The sequence below is a fragment of the Sus scrofa genome, chromosome 13 (assembly GCF_054392235.1).
Source record: "Sus scrofa isolate SSC_HxYL_T2T_F1_AM1 chromosome 13, Sscrofa_HxYL_maternal_Yorkshire_Landrace_v2.0, whole genome shotgun sequence".
Lineage (NCBI taxonomy): Eukaryota > Metazoa > Chordata > Mammalia > Artiodactyla > Suidae > Sus > Sus scrofa.
Window position 1 is genome coordinate 117,373,712 of NC_139395.1, and position 21,447 is coordinate 117,395,158.

At 36.0% G+C, this 21,447-nt stretch overlaps 1 long non-coding RNA gene and 1 pseudogene across 3 annotated transcripts in view; one reads left to right on the plus strand and one right to left on the minus strand.

Annotated features, from left to right (window-relative positions):
* Nucleotides 1-7,106: 7,106 nt before the first annotated feature.
* LOC102165566 (etoposide-induced protein 2.4 homolog pseudogene) lies at nt 7,107-8,358 on the minus strand (annotated as a pseudogene).
* A 1,203-nt stretch (nt 8,359-9,561) lies between these two features.
* Nucleotides 9,562-21,447, plus strand: part of LOC110256329 (uncharacterized) — a 568,755-nt gene continuing 556,869 nt past the window's right edge. For all 3 annotated transcript variants that reach the window (XR_014822608.1, XR_014822607.1, XR_014822609.1), the window contains exon 1: nt 9,562-9,750. This is a non-coding gene — a long non-coding RNA (uncharacterized LOC110256329). The remainder of the gene's footprint in view (nt 9,751-21,447) is intronic.

The following is a 21,447-nucleotide window of genomic DNA, read 5'->3' on the forward strand; positions in this document are numbered from 1 at the left end:
AGTTAAAACTTCGTGTCATTAGCAAAATACTTGGCATATTGTAGCCTCTCAATGATTGTTGCTGTTGTTTTTTTCAGGACCTGGGGGTGAGCAGGAGTTGTTGTGTGTTATAATATACTCCTTTTTCAATTGAAATAGTGCACCAATAGGGAGATATGCAGAGGGACAGAAACTTAAAGAGGACTGAAACAAGGGCACAAATTGAAAGTACAACTTTTTTGTTAACCATTGATTACACATTTTAAAATTTCATGAATTGTGGCAAATATATTAAAATCAGCATTATTGAAACAGAAGATAGGTGAGTCCCAGGCTGAGCAATTGAGATCTGTTCCCTGTGCACGGGTAAGTTCAAAATAAAAGCTGCATCCTGCTTGGATAAAAGACAGAGACCATCTGTTTCTCTTTCTTGAGGTCAATAAGACCTCCAGAACTGCACACTCTCATAAAGGTTCCTCAGGGATCAGAGAAAGAGGGGCACCAGACCATAATACATTCTGTCAGTTTCCCAGAGATCCTTGTTCTAGAATCCATCCTGGCTGAAGAATGTGATCACACATGGGGGCTGGGGTGATTGAGTCTGGCCAAAGCCAGATGAAGTAAAATTATTGGCCAGAGGAAGCTGGGAAGGATTGTGCCCATACAAATGATTTAAAGGACCTAGACTTTTAAAGCATTGTTGTTCTCTTCCTCTCCTGCTTTTTCTGCTTGTTTTTTTCTCTCTCTCTCTCCACGCCAACCCCCACAAGACTGCCGGTGCCTGTGCTTTCTCCACACCTAATTTCTCTCCTTTCTCTCTTAATAAACACTTATTTGCCTTGCTACACACAATCTCATTGCCAAATTCTTTCACCAAAGGGACTAAATTCTAGAGACCTACACCAAGTGGTTAGGGTTCATCATTCTCACTAACAGCTACTGGAGAATATTTTCACTATTAAAACTGAGGCAGATTACTAACCCAGATAGTCAGTGTAGGAGCATGGGCTTTGATGCATCTTTTGATATGGCTATTGATTACCATTTGTTGTTTAAGGGCTCCAGAGAGTAATTCCCCACTGGCCTTATTTTATTATAGGAAGTGTGTCTTCCCCACAGGCCTTGTTTACTATAGGAAAGGTGCCTTCCCCCACATGGACCTGAATCTCTAACCCACTCCTCAACTGATAGAAAAGAAATGAGAGGAATGGTGACTTAGTCTAAGGGAAGAGGACAAAGAAATCATAAATCTTAATGGGACATTTCCACCCCTAAATCCATATTAAACAAGCACTGATATAGGTAACTGGGCAAAGCCAATGAGGGGAAAAAAATAAAACACATCTTTCACCTCATTGGTCAGGTTTGTTTTTAGGTATTTAAATTTGGGGGGTAAGATTTTAAAAGTTACTGTTTTTTTTTAATATTCCTTTTCTAATATTTCATTGTTTGTACATGGAAATAATCTTACATCCTGCTACTTTGCTGAATTTGTTGATCAGTTCGAGTAGCTTTTGTGTGAAGTCATTAGGGTTTACTATATATAGTCTCATATCATCTGCATACAGTGACAATTTTACCTTTTCTCTTCCAACTTGGATCCCTCTATTTCTTTTGTCTGATTGCTGTATCTAGAACTTCCAATACTATGTTGAATAAAAGTTGTGAGAGTAGCATCCTTGTCTTGTTTAAGATTTTAGTGGGAAGGCATTCGGATTTTCTCTGTTGAGTATTGGCTGTGGATTTGTCATAAATGGCTTCGATCGTGTTAAAATATGCTCCCCCTCTTTACCCACTTTGGTAAGATTTTTTTAATCATGAATGTATGTTAGAATTGTCAAATACCTTTTCTTCATCTATTGAGATATTCATATGGTTTTTGATTTTTCTTTTGTGAATGTGCTATATGGCATTGATTGATTCATGTATGTTAAACAATACTTGGGAGGAATCCCACTTGGTATGAGGTATATTGTTTATGTGTTGTTGGATTTGGTTGGCTAAAATTTTGTTGAGAATTTTTGTGTCTATATTCATCAAAGATATTGGCCTATAATTTTCTTTTTTGGTAGTATCTTTGTCTGATTTTGGTATTAGGATGATGGTGGCTTCAGAGAATGTCTTTGGTAGTGTTCCTTCTTTAACCTTTTGGAAAAGTTTAAGAGGATGGGTATAAGCTCTTCTCTGTATATTTAGTAGAATTTGCCTGGGAAGCCATCTGGCACTCTGTTCCCCAAGCTGTGGACATTGCTCTGGAGCCTGTTTGTGTATTATTTTCTCGAATGTAATCTAAATAATAAGAGTAATTATATGTCATCTTCTTAAAGATGATTAATGGGGATTCAATGAAAAAATTATAATAAAGCACATAGTAAATTTCCTGTTATATAGAAAATACTCAATAATCATTTATTAGGATTATTATTTTAACCAATAATATTTACAATTATTCTCACAAAATATGGATGTTACATAGAATTTATATATGATGAGTTATGAGGTTAATATATTGATATAGAATTTTGAAAATGTGGATTCACATTTTGAAAATGTGGATTTATAGCTGTACAAATTTCAGCTATTTGACATTTATTGGACATCATCAATCTAAAGCGTCTTTTCCTAATCAAAACAGTGACAGAGTTAGACTGTTTTCTTACCCCAGACTGTCATCTGGGGTAAGAAAACTGTTACCTATGGCCAAATATGGTTTGCCATCTGTTTTTTATAAGTAAGTTTTATTGGAACACAGTCACACCCATCTGTTTACACATTGTGTTTTCTTTTGCATTACAATAGAAGGTTAAGTAGCTGTCCTTAAGCTGAAAAATTTTGCTGTCATTCCTTTTTATAAATTCTTCACTCAGGTATTTTAAAAACATTTCCTTTCAGATATTCTATGGTCTATTTATAATAATTATTTCTACATGAGCCAAACTGTTTGGAAAGAATAGTAGAAATATAGTAAAATTAGTTTTCATGTTTTATATCCATGAAACCAAATTTCACAGACTCTTACTGAGAAATCATGATCCCCAGATTTCTATGTTTAATTATAATCAGTTACCTACAATGGTTGGTAATGAGCGGTAGATGATGAATTTTTCTGATTCTCCTCCACCCTGTGCCTGCAGCAGTACTTGGATCAGGCTTACCAATAATGCCACTGCATCCCTTCTCACTTCTACCTTTTACTTGACCTGCATTGATGATAGATAGTCAACCAGATAAAAAAACTTTTTATTTCAAATCTGTGGTCTGCCGCATTGTGCACCTAGGTACATTGTCAGGGCCACAGTGGCAACTATCCAATTTCGGGGTAGGATTATATCACACCTTAGGTTTATAGCTATACAAATTTCATTAGAAATCACTTTTTTCTAAGACAAAATTCCATTCAAAGAAATTGAAGGCATCCTACATATCAAATGGGTAAAAAGAATCTTAAAGGAAAACTACAGAGAGAGGCAAAATAATATTTTACACAAAATTTTTCAAGCAGGGCCTTTTCTGCTCCAGGACACAAAGACTTGGTATGTGGAGTGACTGGCCAATGGTGATCTTCTATAGAGCACAGGGAACTCTACCCAATGTTCTGTGATAATCTATATGGGAAAAGCATCTGGGAAAGAATGGATGTGTGTATTTGTATAATTGAATCACTTTGTTTTACAGCAGAAATTATTACAACAATGTAAATCAATTATACTTCAATAAAAACTTTAATTTAAAAAAAATGAAAAAGTATTGAGGCAGGAACTCTTAGTTAAAAAACAAAAAAAAAAAAAAGGAGGAAACAGTGGAGCTTTGGCCATCTCATGAGTTTGCAGAGACAAAAATTAGAAACTTGGCAGTTTCCTATGAAAAGGATGGGGAGAGAATAAAACCTGAAACTGTGATACTTGTTCCTCTAGGGTCATCTTCCAAATGCTGAAACTCTATACTGCAGTAAAGCAATGAGCGAAACAGAAAGCCTTTGAAAGCAGACTGTAATTTTTGGCAGTTTCACAGATCTGGGGAGAAAAGAATTGATTTAGGATCTGCCCAGAAAGGAGCCCAGGAGTACATTTTCCCTCTACCTGTTCACTTCTGATTAAGATGATCAGGCCAAGCATAGAAAATGGAAATAGTGAACTCTTAGAAGAAAATAACATTATCCAGAGCCTATGCATTTTTTTCAGTAAAAATGTAGAGCATTTAATAATAAGTAATCAAGCATGTAAACTGGCAGAGCTATCATAAGTAAACAACAATGATCAATAAACATTTATATACACAGGATACAAATACACATTAGAAACAGACCTATGGATAATCCATATGTAGAAATTAAAAATGTTTTTAATGGAAATATGATTAATGTTTTCAATAAAATAAAATAAGAATACGAAGACATAGACTCCTTTCACAAAATGCGACTCTAAATTAGAACATATTTTGATTCCTCCATCCTCTGAACCCCTATAGAATAGCAGTCTAAATAAATTAACATTGACTAATTTGTCCTTGTATTATATTGATAATACATATATGTCTGTCTTCCTAATTCAAACAATTGATAGTAGAGAACTAATATTATTTATCTTTGTCATATTCTCAATGTTCACATTCACTCGCACCTAGAGTGGATACTATTCATTGCAATAATTTTATTTGAGATATTAAAAGAGAACTGCTTGAAACCAAATAGCATTTCAGATAAATGACCTTATAGGACATTGAAAAAAGCCCAAAAGCTACTATAGGTTACATTTTGAACTTTTTAAAATAATGGAACCAAAATTGGTACCTGTGTTTGCACTTCTCTTTAAAAAAAATACAACCTAAAAGGATTTATGTTAGAGTTTTGTGAGCATGTACATTGATTGTGGATGTATTTATACCTGAGCCAATGAAAATTAAATATTTCAATGCATAATTTTATCAATTAACAATAAATTTCCTAAATTGGCTTGGGAATAATTACTTTTCAAATGCATTTTATTAGGCTGCAAGGGCTGCCATAACAAAGTATTCAAAGATTGGATAGATTAAACCACAGATTCCCCACCCCCACCCCAGTCATGAAGGTTAGAAGTCCTGGATCACTGGGGTTGCTTTCTTCTTAGGCCACTCGCCCTCACTGCAGATGTCTATCTTATTTTAAGGTCTTCTTCTTGGGTGCTCATATGATCCTTCCCTCTGAGTATTTGTGTCTTCATATAAGGATACCAGTCATATTGGATACCACCCTAAAGAACTCATATTAATTTCCCCTTTTTAAGACTCTATAAATACAGTCACATTCTGAGTTACTACAGGTTTAGGACATCAAAATAGAAATCTGGGAGGGGAACACAACTTAATCCCTAACATACATTGTTAAATTTGTCATCTCAATCATGGACATGTATAATAGATTGTGATTTTTTAGCCAGAAAACAATAGCAAAGTGAGAAATAATTTCTAGAGTTTTGAAAAAAATTCTTAATAGTCATCTATGTATTTTGATATTTCCCCTTCTATTAGGGTGTTAAAGTATAGTTGGATGGCTGACTGAATGATTTGTGGTCTCAAAGTAATAACTAAAGGTTAAAAATTTGACTAGACTTAAATGTCTGCACATTTAATTCAGTCAAGCCCTGGCAATATGTACTTAGATTTGCTTGTTTTCTGTCCATCTGATGAGGGTTATCAGAGGTTTAAAGCAATATGGGCCTCTTCAATTCCTTAATACAGACAAAATAACAAATTCCAAAGACAGTCACAAAATTGTTTACATAAAAATGTGTAATGTAATTTAATTATGCTATCATAGTGCCTTTTATGAACTTCTGGTTTTCCCTATAACAATTTCAGGAAGTCATCACATTAAAATATTTTTCATAATAATAATAATGAATTTTGCTGAGCTGAAATTTGCACCAATGTTGCTAAAGCAATTTTGGATTAAAATTATGGCACTTTGACATTAATTAAAGCAGTAGAACTAAAGTATACTAGTATTCATTATATTTTTACCATCTTGAAATTAAGACATTCAGCTTTCACTTAATGCCCTTGATGAAGCAGTACAAATTGTTGATTTGATTAAATTTTGACCCCAGAGTACAGGTTTTTCAATATTATGTGTGAGGAAATGGGAAATTATTCATAAAGCATTTCTGCTAGTTGAGTGTGATGGTGTTTGTTTGCAAAAGCATCTATGTGAAGGGGGCAAGTGGTTACCATTTCAGTTGCAAGCTAAATTAGTTTTTTCCCCAACAGGTTTAATAGGTTAAATAAGTTTACCTCTTCAGTTCCTATTTGCAGCACCCTATAATCCTTTGAAATAGCAGATGGATCCAGCAGTGGCCAACAATAAAACTCCAGAGTTTAAAAGTTCAGGTTCTCAGCATTCTGTGTTGCAGTGGCACTTGTCCAAAATTGGTATCTCTTTATAGTTGGGGAACTTTAAATGTACCAGTGAGAGAGAGCCTTTTCCCCTTCAAAGAGAAGAAAGAGAATGACTCCTCAAAAGCCAGCAAACCTGGCTGTGAGATCTTTCCTCTTGTCCCATTTCTTCAGGCTTGTTTTTTGTAGTAGAGTAAGAAAGAACAAAATCTAACATGAGTTACGAGAAACAAGGTGGACATGGCTATAAAGAGGGTGGCCAGGAGCAACTTTTACCTTCAACACCCATAATGCATCACAGAAAAACAACAAAAATAACAGGTCCCAGAGTTTCCGTCATGGTGCAGTGAAAATGAATATGACTAGGAACTATGGGGTTGTGGGTTCAATCTCTGGCCTTGCTCGGTGGGTTGGGGATCCGGCTTTGCTGTGGGCTGTGGTGTTGGTCATAGGTGTGGCTCAGATCCTATGTTGCCGTGGCTCTGACATAGGCTGGCAGCTGTGGCTCTGATTTGCCCCCTGGCCTGGGAACTTCCATGTGCTGCAGGTGCGGCCCTATAAAGCAAAAAAAAAAAAAAAAAAAAAAAAATGGAAAAAACAAACCAAAAAAAACAGGTCCACAAAATACAATAGCTAGAATTTTTAAAAAAATGCATTCATCCAGAGAGGTGGAAGGCATGAAGGGGAAGTGAGAGGGTAAATAGGACAGGAAGAAAAAATATTAAAATCAGTCCAGGCATAGAGGGTAACAAATGCTAGAAAAGAGTTATGGAAAAACCTGTGATCCTTTCAGATTTACCAGAGTTAAAAATCCACAAACTAGTGTCAGGAAGATTCTGCCTTATGTGCCCCAGAGACAAAAATCTCAATTCCTCAGAAAAGAAGGGGAATACAGAGGATTCTTGGTGTGGTGGGTCCTCTCTCCCAGGGTGGGTGAGTTGAACAAGGTAAATAGCTGCCACAGCACCCTTCCAATGCCAGCCTATCACCTCTGGATGGCAAGAAACACAATGACCTGCAACAGCCTTCAATTTGGCAGGAGATTGATTTGATGAGGGGAACTTCTCTCCAGAGGTTGAGCTACTCGGGGCAGGTTGCAGGTACAACATTTTGTGGAAGATTCTGTTGCTTAATAAAACCAGCAAGGAGAAGTGCAGATGGAAAAAGTAGGCTTTGCTAGGGCTCTTTGCTTCATTAGTGCTAATAATAAACAAAGGAAGGAGGACAGAGAAAAGGCAGCCACTGATAACATAGGAGGACTGCATTGCTGTAAGGAAAGCCAAGGGCAAATCAAATGCAAATTAGTAAGGGCAATTCCTTTGTTTGATAACCAATGACGTAGTTCAAATTTTATTGAACTGAAATATTTGAAGCAGTACAGTGAGTAGAGAAGAGACAAATACAGGAGACTAACCAGTTGACCAACAAGATGGATGAGAAAGAGACTCACAAAAATCCCTTGGATAAAAAGACCCTACAGCAAAAGGTTGAAGAGCATGTTAGCAAGTATTCTGACATGAGTGAAGCTTCCTTCCTGATACCTCAAATGCCAGATCATCTATATCCTTAACCAAACTGCATTCCCAACTTTGCTAAGCACAAACAAAGGGGGGATGTCTTCACTGAAAACTGACATGAAGAAGAATTCCAGCCAGGACCAAACATCTCCATGTAGAGATGGACCACCACTGATTTGGGCCATTACTGAAAGCACAGGAAAGAAAAACTTCATAAAGCAGGAGGAGACTTAACCAGAATACTCTGTCATTCCATGCACAGTACTAGAAAATCCACTCACAATAGGTGACTCAAATTTGCTTCCTCTCTCCTGAGCCATCTTACTCCTGGCCCTCTTAGACACTGTTCCTCTCTCCTTTGATGAATTCAAGCACCTAGTTTTGAGATAATACTACTTCTACAGATGGAATCTTTGATTCTTCTGGCAAGATCTTGCAGAAAGGTTTTGACACTGTCAGCCATCTCTTCACCACTCAAATTACAAACAGCACAGAGATGAAAGACCCATCCTCAAATGTTTCCTCAGGAAGGACCAGCTGCTGTGGTTCTGGCGGCTGCCTGGTCTTTTGCTCTACACCAGAGTCTAGGCCCCTTGGCGCTAGACTGTGGTAAAGCAAACAGGCATTCCCACTCTGCCCACACTAGGTGGGCCCAGCACTGGGTGGGCCCTGACCACAAGGGGTTGGGGGTGGGGCATCCACTGGGAGGTCCAGTTTGTTTTTAATGGAAATTATTTTCACCAGAAAGAGTATCTAGAAAATAAACTATGCTTATTCAGACTTGCATATTTTACTGACATAATCTTAAAAACTAAAGAAATTTTTTTTCTTCCAGGAAAACAAATGATACTAATTATTGTAAATGAAAACACCTGAGCTTTCCACCAAATATTAGAATTTAGAAAACGTGGATTTCCTGATGAGGTTCAGCAGTAACAAATTTGACTAGTATCCACGAGGAAGCAGGTTCCATCCCTGATTGCCATGAGCTGTGGTGTAGATCGCAGATGGAGCTTGGATCTGGCCTTGCTCTGGGTGCAGAGTGGGCTGCAGCTATAGCTCTGATTAGATCCCTAGCCTGGGAACTTCCATATGCTCATATGCTGTGGGTGTGCCCCCACCCCAAAAAAATTAATTTAGAAAACTTAATCTACCACTAGAATCTTTACATCTTGCCAGTAAAGTTTCTGTTGGTAAACCTGGTGGTAATATTAGCACAAGTGTTACTTGATATTTAAATAAAGTGGATATGTCAGTATTTGGTATAGCTGCATAACTCAGTGAACCAATATTTACTTATTGACTGCAATGTAACATGTAACATCACAAATGTATCCTGATTCAGTCAAAGGGCAAGATAGAGCAATGAATTGTAATATACACAAGTACAAAAAGTTAATTGATATAGTTTCAGATTCCATATGAAACTAATAAAACAAAAAACACTGTTACCTACCCTTTCATGTCCCAGCCACAACAAGGGTCCTCCTGCCTAGCAATAGGAAATCCAGCTTGGTTCAGAAGTATAAAAAGGCTTCCTTCTTTGATCCAAGAAACGCAAGCTCTGATTTTAGATACACATGTTCCTGGGAGGCTTTGGGCAGTGCTGCTTTATAGAGTTTTCCGGGGTCGGGTGGGGAGGGATGGGGGCGGGGTTATACAGGTTGTTCCAAGCTCTCAGATTGCCGCGCTGGGTGGAGCATACGAGGTCACTGCCGCCATCTTCAGTTGCCGTCTTTCTACAGGCTTGTGTGAGCTGAGGCTTCTGGAGCAGACTTTTCTCAGAAATTCTGCTCTGAAGTGCTGAGGCAAGACTTCTGTTGGTGACATCTTTTGAGCAAGTGAGACTAGGCTAAGCACAAAGGAGAAGAAAAAAGAAAAGGTTAGACTTTATTTTATTACCTAAATTCTATTTTAATTCCCTGGGGATTCCCTGTGACAAAACTACCGCCTTAAAATTAGGTGCAGCGTCAAGCATTATATCTGCATATTTCTGTGTGAGGCTGGATTTTCTCCATGTTCTTCTACCAAAACAACATGCCACAACTGACTGAACATAGTAAAAAAAAAAAATGAGAATCAGTTATCTTGTAGTGGGCTAGTGTATAAGACATTTGCAAAATGTAAAACAATATATCTCTTCTCTAATTATTTTGGTTTTGAGTATTTAATGTTCATTTAAACATGTTTTTGTGACATGTTTATTTTTATTTTAATATGAAGTACTTAATATTATTTAATCCCCCATTTTAATTTCTAACTGGGCAAATATAAGTAGAGATAACACGTAAAAAAGATAAATCTGGGGTCATAAATATTTTTAAGGCTACTATGAAAAAGGCTCTGAGAACTGAAAATTTGAGAACTTTGTACATCAAAATGTCAGTTTCCTCTTCCCTGTGCTGTTTCCCTCTGTCCTTGCCTACATCCAAAGATTTGGAGGTTCAGGCCAAGAAGTGCCTATGTTGCGCTGTGATTGAGCCAGTGGGCTTCATTGCACAAGGGTGGAGGCACGTGGTCTGGTGTGAGGTTCTAGCTGAAAGGTGCAGCAGCAGCACTGGGATAGACCCAGTGGTCTTGCTGAGCAGGATGGAGGCAGGCGGTTTCTCCTGGCAGGATCAATCAGCTCAGGATGGGAGTGGCTCTGGATGGAAGGGAATTTCCCCTTGAACCAACACCACAGTAAAACATCTCTGAACTGGGCGTTTTTAATGAGACTTTGTCGTCTGTCAGATGCTCCTGCCAGTTGCGTCTGGGGTTGTAATTAAGAGTCAGGTAACTGTACAGCAAGTTTTATTTGTGCCCTCAGAGAGAGTGGGCCTCCCTGGGTAGGGACTGGCCCCAGCTGCAACTGGGTCTTTCCTTAAATTCCTTTATTGTGGATCTGTTTGGCACTCCTGTTCTTTTGCCCCAAGCCCACTAATTTCCTGTCCCAACCCCCCTGCACCTGTGTAAGGACTGAGTGTTGTTTTGATCTCTGTATGGGGGTGTATTTGAATCCTCTAATTGGTTTCACATGAGGGTGCCTTATTTGCATGGGAAAAGATTATAGGGAGATGCTCAGAAGAGCATTCCTCTTGTATCTGCTTGTGTCTTTATTGTTTGATCGCAGGCCTTCTGCTTTTGATAGGTAATTAATAAATGACCTGTTTTGAATCACCTGGATCCAAGTCCTTATCCTATCCTATCCTACCTAACAAAAAGATTATAGGGTATACAATGATATTATTTTTTACTGTATTTAATATGCTGCAAGTTGTAGAGTTCATTCATAGGACAACATTTTAATAGAGTAGAATTATGATCTTTTAGTCCCATCTCTGAGTATAACATGAATTAAGAATACAAATAAGAATCTTAGCTGGAAATAAAAACACTTGTTATCAGGAATGTAATTATTGGTGTTTCACATTCTGGAGATTTCTATCTCCTGCATCCAGTGAACTTTAACCACCACCTACATTTCTGAAACTTAAGTGTCACCATCCACTAAAGACACCATGGTCTCATCCTGGACTTATACCAATAGCTTCCTGATTATCAATCTGCTTTCACTTTTGCTTCCCCTACTCCCCAGGAGGAATAGTGAACTTTTTGTAAGACAGTTTTTTGTCTTACCACTTTCCTAATTAAATCTCTCTCAAACAACAAAAGTTTTCTTTTTGTTTATGTTTTATTTTTTGTTTCAATGGAAGTGTTGCCAGAATCTGGCCCCTGTGTGCCAGGGCTGAATTGAAATGCAGAGACAGAGTATTGGGTAAAGGAGAAAAAAAATAGCTTTATTGCTGTGCCAGGCAAAGGAGGGTCACAGCAGGCTCTTTAATCTAATGACTTAAAGATTGTGCCCCCCATTAGAAAGAATTACAAGGAGTTTTATAGTAAAAAGGAGAAAAATAGGTTTTTTAGATAGAAATCAGGACTGGGACAAACATGAATTCTTCTATCTTTTGGGGGAATCTTAGTCATCATGTTACGGCAGCTGCCCAGCAGCCCTGTGCCGCAGCCTATCAGCTCTAGTGACAGCCCTGTGGCTGTAGTGTACCAGCTCCAGCAGCTCTGTGGCTGCAGGGTGTCAGCTCTTCTACCTAGCAAGAAACCAAGCAAGCACTTGGAGAGTTGAACTCAGGTTTATTACACCAGCAGGCTCAGAGCAGATCTCTCTCCAGAGTCTGAGCCCTGAAGAAGAGTTTCACAAGGCTTTTATGGGCTACCTCTTCCCGGTCCGTGTTTGGCGGACCAGAGTGATATCATGCAAGGTAGTAGATGCAGAAGCAAGCTTACAGGAGCAGATGCATGGGGGAGGGGTGGTTAGGGGCAATTGGCTGGGTTTTGCTTAGTCATCAGGACTAGGGTTTCTCCTTTCTACCTTTTTATAGGGACATTTTCTCCTACAATAAAAGCTGGAGTAAGGAGATCTCAACATGATCATGGTGGTGGGGTCTTCTGGGTTATTGCCTAGAATAATAGTATTTGTGAAAAGGGCATATTGATCTGAGATTAGAACAAACTAGGAAGGTTCCTGAAAAACATCATGTGCTAATAATCTTTAACCCACAGGGAATTGTGCTCAGGGTGCCTAATCTTTAGTTCATATTTGCATATATATGTGTGTGTGTGTGTGTGTATATATATATAAAATTTATGTATGGGTGATTGTGTTTAGTGTGCAGTTAAGCCTGGGAGAAAGACAGGGAAGGACTTTAAGTGGTTCAGTTTTAAAGTATTCATTTTTAAAAGAAGCATAAGGAATATAACTTTTCTTTTAGGTGTATAAGTACCTATGTTATTATGTGTATTCCTTGAGAGGGAACCAGGATCCTGCCCCAAGGCTGTACTATTGTTTCTTGACTGTTCTTCCCTTCCCTGATTAGCAACTGTCTGAACTTGTTCCTAGGAACTCAGGGAAGGTCATGGTGGCTGAAAGAGGCCCATTTCCTAAGAACAAGAAACGGGGGACACAGAAAGGCTCTTGCACCAAGGAGCCCCACAGAGCCATGTCTGTTTTCAGAAACAAACTCATCTCCCTTGCAACATGGTACACTTAGTTCTACATCATCCAGCCTTTCCCAGCTACTCTACACTGTTCCCTATCCCCATCCTTAATCATTCTGTTCCAGCCACTTTGACTTCTTTTTTATTTTTCTTGTAAATGGCAAGATAACTTCTCACTCATATGCACTCCCCAAACTAGTCTAGCAGATATTTATAGGAATAAATTATTATCTTATTATATATGTGGACCAGTGTAATTGTGCTCAGTATTACAGTACCTGTCACCATATGTATGTTGTATGTTTATATGTATGTGTGCATGTATACATATGCACATACATAAACACACACATGCATGCACACACACACATATATACATATACATCAGGGCTCTTTCTCCTTAAGCTCTCCCATCTTGGGACCTATTGCTTTTGCCCATATGGAAGGAGTGGTGGGAGAAGCAGCATCCCTTTTATTAAGATTCCACTGGTATCAGGCATATAGCCTGATATTTTGTTTGCATTAATGATTAATTACAATGTAAATTATCTGAAACATCATTGTATTCCAAATGCAAATATAAACTACTGCATTATAACATCATTAACTGCAAATCCTTTATTTGTAGTTAAACAGAAACTTAATTTAATATTCCAAGTCACAAAATTAATTTCACTAACTCCCTATTTCAATGACTCTAGGAATAATAGAATTTTAAATAAAAAATATGTATCATTTGCCCTAAATTGCCATTTCTCTATCATTCAATCTACTATTTTTACCTAATGTATCGAAAGTAAAAATGAAACTAAAAAAAAATTTGGTTTTAAAATGAAAATGGTAATAAGAATAAATTTAGTGGTGATTAGTTTTCTGAAATAAAGTATTTGAGACTTCATCACATCGGTTGCTAAAAGAGAAATGAGGCATGATTGCAGTCACATATTTGGTTTGAAAGAGAATGAAAAAATCATTAAAAACAATATGAAACTGCTCTAATCTTCAAGAAATTCTGTTGAGGAATCAAAAAGTTTAACAAAAGAATCTTAAATTTCTTTACTCTGTAGTTCAAAGAATACCCCATAACCTAAGCAAATGCTTGTTTTATTAATCATAGTCCAGCAGTCTTTCCCTCTGTTATATAAAGTTCCTTAAGCATCTATTGGTCTTAGTCACTCGTCAATATTTAGAAATATAATTTGCAATTTATAAATGAAAATAATAAAAAATGCTATAATTATAAACACAAAATTATTCTCTTAGAGGTTGCTTTGATTCAATTACAATTTTTATCGATCTGTTTACTTATTAAAAAATTTCAAGAGAGTAATATCTGTACTTTTCTGTTTATGAAGAACTTCTAAAATTGCAATAACAATGGTTTTATTAAAAAAGCCAGCTGTCTCCTCCTTAAAAATGTAATGCTATGCTTTACTGATTACTGAAGACATTATGATAACATTTTATATTTAGTTTGATAACCTAGGTTACATAAGACAAAAAGTGTTTTAGTGTCAAATGAAAATGAAATGTTTGCTGTAGTAAATATAACATTGAACTAACAATGAGATCCAGTTTTATTTTTAGAAAACAAAATGACTACCATTTTAATTAAAAGATGAACTGGTTATTATTACTGCCTAGGAAGTCTACAAATATGCTTGAGGTTATCACTGTAATAACCTTAATTATCATCTTTGGAGTCTGAACAAATTATCTGTGCTTTATCTCAGCTGATGATCAAATGGAAATATTTTCATAGTGCTAAGCTACAAATTCAGTCCCCCCAAAAGCTGCAAATAAGACATTTTGTAGTAATTTTATATACTTCCCAAATATTTTGAGATTGCTGATCATCACTCGTGTCATCTTTCTACTTCTGTAGTTTGAAAGTTTTATTACAGATCTATAGGATGGGTAGATACAAAATTTCTGGGCCACAGCAGCTAACAACTGCTATTGATCCTCTGTGCGACTTTGTGAGGAGGAAAGAGGAGTATGTAAATATGGTGCTCTGTGGGGAAAATTTTCAGCATTGGAGAACCAGATCTAAGCTGGGGTTACATGTAGTTTTTATTGATTTAAAGTAAATGAAAATCATTTTGAAAAGGTGCGAAACAGAGTTTTAATTGAGTTTTCTGTGTAGTGAGAAATCTTAAATGTCGAATTTTCAGCTTGTCTCTTTTACTAAGCCCTCTATTTTATTTTTTAAATCTGTGTGGACTCTCTAGGATTTGTCAAGATTCTTTCCATGTTTATTTCTAAAGTGCACACACAAAATTTAGAAACACATTTTCTTAAAGATTTTATCGTTAATGTTTTAAACTATCTTTTATTTTTACTGAAATGCATGAAAGAAAATAGCAATTAACCCCAAAATATAATAGCAATATACTTTTAAAATTAATCTAAGCTGGTGATAAATGTCCTTCTAAAATGTCTTTTATATTTTATACAACTTGAAGTGTTACAAGTCATAGATTTAAATAGTATGTAGGAAAAATTATAATAATAAATACCATAATGGTGGTAATTTTATTGCTAGGAAGGTTTTGTCCTTTGTTGAGAAAATGGAATTTCCAGACCATTTCTAGTATTCCGTTTTATATTGGATCTTAATTCAGAGGATGTTTCAGACAAAAGGATGAGGTGGGCTATAAGTGCACTGAATGACATTCCTCAATCCTATCATTTCTAATTTTTAATAATTAATACAGTTCTGTAAATTGTTTTCTTCCAAATTGGCACTGAAATATTGCCCAGTTGTTTCAGTAATATAGGCATATTCTTTGTGAGAATTTAATGTTCTGCATTTCAAGCAGTTTGTCCTTGAATAAATTACATTCATTTAAATAAACCATTTTTGGGGGTTGGTGGATATGGGAGGATAGAGATATAGAAGTGAATAAACTCACACAGAGAAACTAATGACTGCACCTAAGCGGGGCATGAGTAATAAAAGAGGCAAAAATCGCATAACTTACCTTAAGAAATACAGATACCATTTTGATAAAGAAATGAAGAAAGTTTTCATGGTATATTGAAACCAAGCAGGACCATGTGGTGGCTCCACAGGGACAACCTCCCCCAACACACACACACCCCACCCCCTGGTGCCTCTTTTTTGTTTAAAAGCTTCCTAGATCTTCCCTGATTTCCCAAGAACACACTCAATCAGAAAATGGGAAAAATGCATAGAAAAAGGGAAAGAGTCAAGCAAGACACAATAAATAATTAGTTTAGCCATAAAACACAGTCAAGGAATTTTAGTTCCTTTTCCAGGACTAGAGACATTGTCTTGAGCCATATCCTCAAGTTGTTTTGCAGATACCAAAACCCTCATCAGGTGGAATAAGTTAATTGCATGCTTACCACCAGCCATAGATCCCAGACCAGTTGGAACCAAAAGGTTAATGATTTGAGATTCCCAAAACAACACCCTGTAACCTCACCAAAACCCAATTAGAGGATTGGACACAGGCTGATTACACATAAAGCAACCCCTTTTCTCACACTGACTTTAATAATCCTTCCCTGAAAGCTGTCAGGGAGTTCAGCTTTTTGAACATGAGCTTGGCCTTGCTTGGCCATGTTACTAAACACTGTACTTTCCTTTACCACAACCCAATGTCAGCAGATCACTTTTGCTGTGCATCTGGCAAAGAGACTCAAGCTTGGTTCAGTAACAATATAAATGTAATCATAAGTAATAGTGATGTAATACTTAGGATTGTAGGGTCTCTTCTCCTGAAGATCTGAAAGGATACATATTTTTTTATTAGCAAATTAGAATACTGTGGATCAAGTTTTAGAATTATAAAATTATAGAATACAGTGCTGAAGGAAATGTCAGAAGGGATGGTCTGAAAGAAAGCATAGTAATAGGAAAGCATTCCTGGAGAAGGTATTTTCAGATATGGAATGATTTTTGTATATCAGGAAGTTCATTCATTGATTTTTTGTATATCAGGAAGTTCATTGATTTTTGTATATCAGGAAGTTCATTGTATATCAGGAAGTTCATTGTATATCAGGAAGTTCATTGCATTATAATCTACTTAGGATAATAGCTGTAACTTTTGTGTTTTTTTTATTTTACGCTTAAATCAATTTAATATTTTTGCTTTTAATTTTTTATGGTTTATTTTTATAGAGAGGTAAGATAGCAAAATAGGACCACATTTAATGAAGCCAGGTTTTCTGAGTGTTTAATTTCACTTCTAGATGTGGTTTATGTGTAATAAAATAGTGAAAAATAAAAATGGTCCACTTTATAGCATCATTTGAGGGATTCAATAGATTGATACGTGAAAAGTTCTTAGAACAGAACTCTTCACATTATAAGTATCACATAAATGTTTAAGTATCATCAGTATTCAGTAGTCATTGTGCAATGTGAGCTAATACATAAATAATCAGTGCTAAATTAACAAATTCTCAAATGGAAGAAGTTGAAGATCTGCAGATAAATGAATTAAAAATTATCCTTACAACTGCTTAAGGAAGAATACCTCCAAATACAAACATGCTACATATTACCTGTAAAAACTTACTCTGCAAGTGTTTTATGGTTTATACTCTCTGATATTTTATGAAACATTACAATTTTTAAATATCCAAAACATCACTTTATAATATTTAATAGCTTTTTTTAGGGCTGCACAAGCAGCATATGGAAGTCTTCAGGCTAGGGTTCAAATTGGAGCTGTGGGCCTAAGCCACAGTCACAACAAACTGTTATCCGAGCTGTGTCTGTGACCTGCACCACAGCTCATGGCATTGCTGGACATTTAACCCACTGAGCAAAGACAGGGATCAAACCTGCATCCTCATGGATACTAGTTGGATTTGTTAATGCTGAGTCACAGTGGGAACTGTCTTTATTAGCATTTTTGAATCATATTTGGTATAAAATTTAAAAAGAAAACAAAATAAAATAATAAAAGTACATTGTTTATGAAACGAAGAGATTTCATTGAATTTCAGCTCCTGTCCTTGAATTTGACTACACCATCTTTTAAAAATACACTAGTTCACTCCTACAAATAATTACTTTAAAATAGATATTATTTAGTAATTTGATACATAATCTTAATTTTTCTAAGCAGGAAAATAATGCAATTTATTTGAAAAATTTCAGTTTTAAAACTTCTAGAAATATAGATACTATTTTAAATGATTGGAAAAAAGTATAAGGTGTGCAATCTTTGGAAGTGTAATGATTATAGCATTTGAAAATCAGAGAACAGATCAAGTAATCAAAACTACAGATATCATTCTCTCTTAGCCTTGATGTTAATAACTTTATATCATTGTCTATTGTTATTTTTTTAAAAAAATTATTTATTTTTTCTCTGAATCAGTTCTTAAGACATTGCAGATTATTAGGTTCTCCCTGATCTATATATTTACATCAAAAAAAGAGAAAAATCATTATGAAAAATAACTTTAAGCAAGAAATTATCCACTTATTTATTTTCAGTGAACACATGAAGCCTTTGTTTTTTTTCCAGGAAAGGGCTCAGTGAAATTGACCTACCTTTAGTGAGTACAACAGTAATAATATGTTGATTGCATCTTTTTTTTTATGAGAAAGAAAATAATTGTATGTCCATTATAGAGGATTGAAAACATTTGGTAATTTTTTTTCTAAGCTCCTCCCTACAACTAATAAGTCAGTCTAGCTAAAGTTTAAAGGAAATGCTGAAGGCCCTTTTCTTAAAAGATACCAAGGAGGAGCTGCTACTCCAGGAAAGGAAAAGGCAGGATATGAGAGAGCTGTAAATAGATAAGTAAAAATATGTATATCAATTCCCTCAGATTTTTGATTGACCTCAGAACTGCAGACAAGATTCCAAAGAACAGAGGGAGAAAACCACAGCTGAAAAGCTTAAAGATCGGAGCAGAGATTTCAGCTGCTTTCCAGTGCAGTTTGGCATTGTCTTGACAACATAGAGAAATGTGTCAAATACCTTGAACTTTTCATTAATATCCCAGGTGAAATGCATGTTGTGCCTAAGGTATTATACTTAGAACTAAGCACACGATTTATTTAGACTCACACTGCTAGGGATGGAGTAGGCATATGTAGTTTTACAAGTCCCAATAAAGGACCACTGATACCAAGGGAAACTTAGGGGACTTTGGGAGATCACTGTAAGTAAATAAATTGCTCAAAAAAGTTATCAGAATAAGGCATCCTTGCTTGACAAGTGGGAATGGGAGAATTGGTCCAGGTCATTTGGTGGGGGGATGGGATTAGGACTGCATTCAGATTTAGATCAAGGGCAAGAGTTGAGGACCTCCCTTCTGCTGATTTGAATACACACCTTACCAGATACCAAGGAGGAACTGCTACTCCCAGAAAGGAAAAGGCAGGCTTTTCCAACCCCCATCCCCTTGGATGATAAAACTGCATCCTACCAGAGTATCCTTGGGGCAGAGCTTCCTTACCTGACCCTACAAAGTATCAAATCAAATAACTACAAATTTAAGGCCTGGTTAATTCACTGCCCATTACCACAGAATTCCACTTCCAGATGAAAACCACAAAATCAAAGTAACATATCATAACTTATCATCCAGTACACAATTAAAACTTACTAGAGATGAGAAAAAAGAGAAAACATAATCCAGAATCAAAAAAAAGTCTATGAAAACAGAAATACAAATACAGTATGTGTTAAAATAATTATAAAATGAGCTTAAGATTCTATAAGAAAGGAGGAAATAATGGATGAAGAAAAGAATTTCATGTAAAATTAGAAGAGTTTAAAAGGAAATCAGATGGAAATCTTAGAACTGCAAAATAAAATACCTGAAATTAAAAAAATTCACTATATAAGATTATAAGCACATTGGACATCCCACAAGAAAAGATTAGTAAATATGAAGTCAAGTGAATTGAAATCATCTAAGCTAGAGCATAGAGAGGGGAAAAAAAGTTGAAGGATTGTACTGGGCAGTGGCACAGTCCAACACACATATAATTTCTTTCTCAAGAAAGAAAAAAAAAATGAGATGAAAGAAATATATTTTAAGAAATGTTGCCTGAATTTTTTCAAAATTTAATAAAAAAGAACATCCTACAGAAATAATAATACGAAGATATAATAATGAGGTTGTTGGGTGTTCTGCAATCCTGTGTGTATTATGAACAGAGGTGCTAACTGACTTTATTCTAGACTATTTTTTCAAGATATTTGTATAGTGAATAGTTTTAGAAAACAAGCAGATGTGCGTTTCTCCAGAACAAAGAATAGGTTTTGTTTGGTTTTGTTTTTGCCTACTCTAATAAAAATAATGTCCCCTTGGAATGCAAAGGAATGGCAGGTTTATTTTCTACTATAGAAAATTCAGATTCCCTCACCTCAGGGTTTATCCTCTGTTCTGGAATCCATTCTGTGCAAGCCTCTCCTCATCCTGTGCAACATATTGCGGGAATTGGGACTCTGGAAACTAGTACACATGATAATACATGGGCTACTGTGTTTTCTGAGTCATAATTTCTTTTGTTCCTGATTGTGGTAGTCCAACAAGTTAGCTGTAAGTAGGATAAAATCTTATACCCTTTATAGTTCTTTACTGTATTCAGAATTTCAGAACCTGCAGTTAGAGAGTGGGGGTAAGAGGGGAAGTCAGGTAAGAGAGAAAGGAAAAGAAGGGAGGGAGGAAAGAAAAGAAAGAGAGGATGAAAAATCACAACAGCTTTCATTAATGTTGAAAGTGAGAAAGACTGAGCATCATTTTTTCAAGAAGCACTAGCTAGATCTCAAGTACCTCGACTCAGATTAAGACTAGTGTTTATTAATTGTAAGTCAGAATTGTATTCAGTTTTAGGTGCTTTGATTTGGGGAAGATACCAAAAAATGGTGGCACCTAAATGATAATGATTTTTTTTTATGAAAAGCAGTTGAAGGCTGGCGTGTGTGTATTGGGAGAGGAGATGAATGAGAAGAGACTTAAGAAAGGTCTCTGTATGTTTGAAGGGTTTTCGTGAAAATGTGGTAATAGAAAATGTCCTGTTCCTCCTGGATGAGACTAGGACAAATAGGTTGAAACTAAAGACATACTTGAGTTCACTATAGATCTTTTTGATGAATAGGGCTGCTCAATGGTGGAATAGCTGTCCTGGAATGTAACAAGTCCTCTTATCTAGAAGAATGGCCATTTATCAGCCTGAATTCCAGTTTAAACTGTAATACTCTGTTCATGCATGAATGGTTAAATATAATACCACCACTGCTACATCTGTAAAACAAATAGTTTTATGAAAGTGATCAGATTTGAAAGTCACTTGCATCTCTAACCATTCTATGAATTTTCAGAGACACAGAGAACAAAAGTTAATAATCAGGGATGGACTTGAGATGTTAATTTGCTATGTCATTACAATTAGAGTTTAGATACCAGGCTTGTATATCAAAAGTAGGAATGGTGTCAGAAAGATGATATGTTTTTTTCCTCTATTTTCAATGTTTGTTAAAACTATCTCAGTGTTTTAAAATACATAAATTAATTATTAATCCCAACAGTTATTATGTATTATATTTTGAATGAGTTTCATGATAAAGGAATTATTTGAATT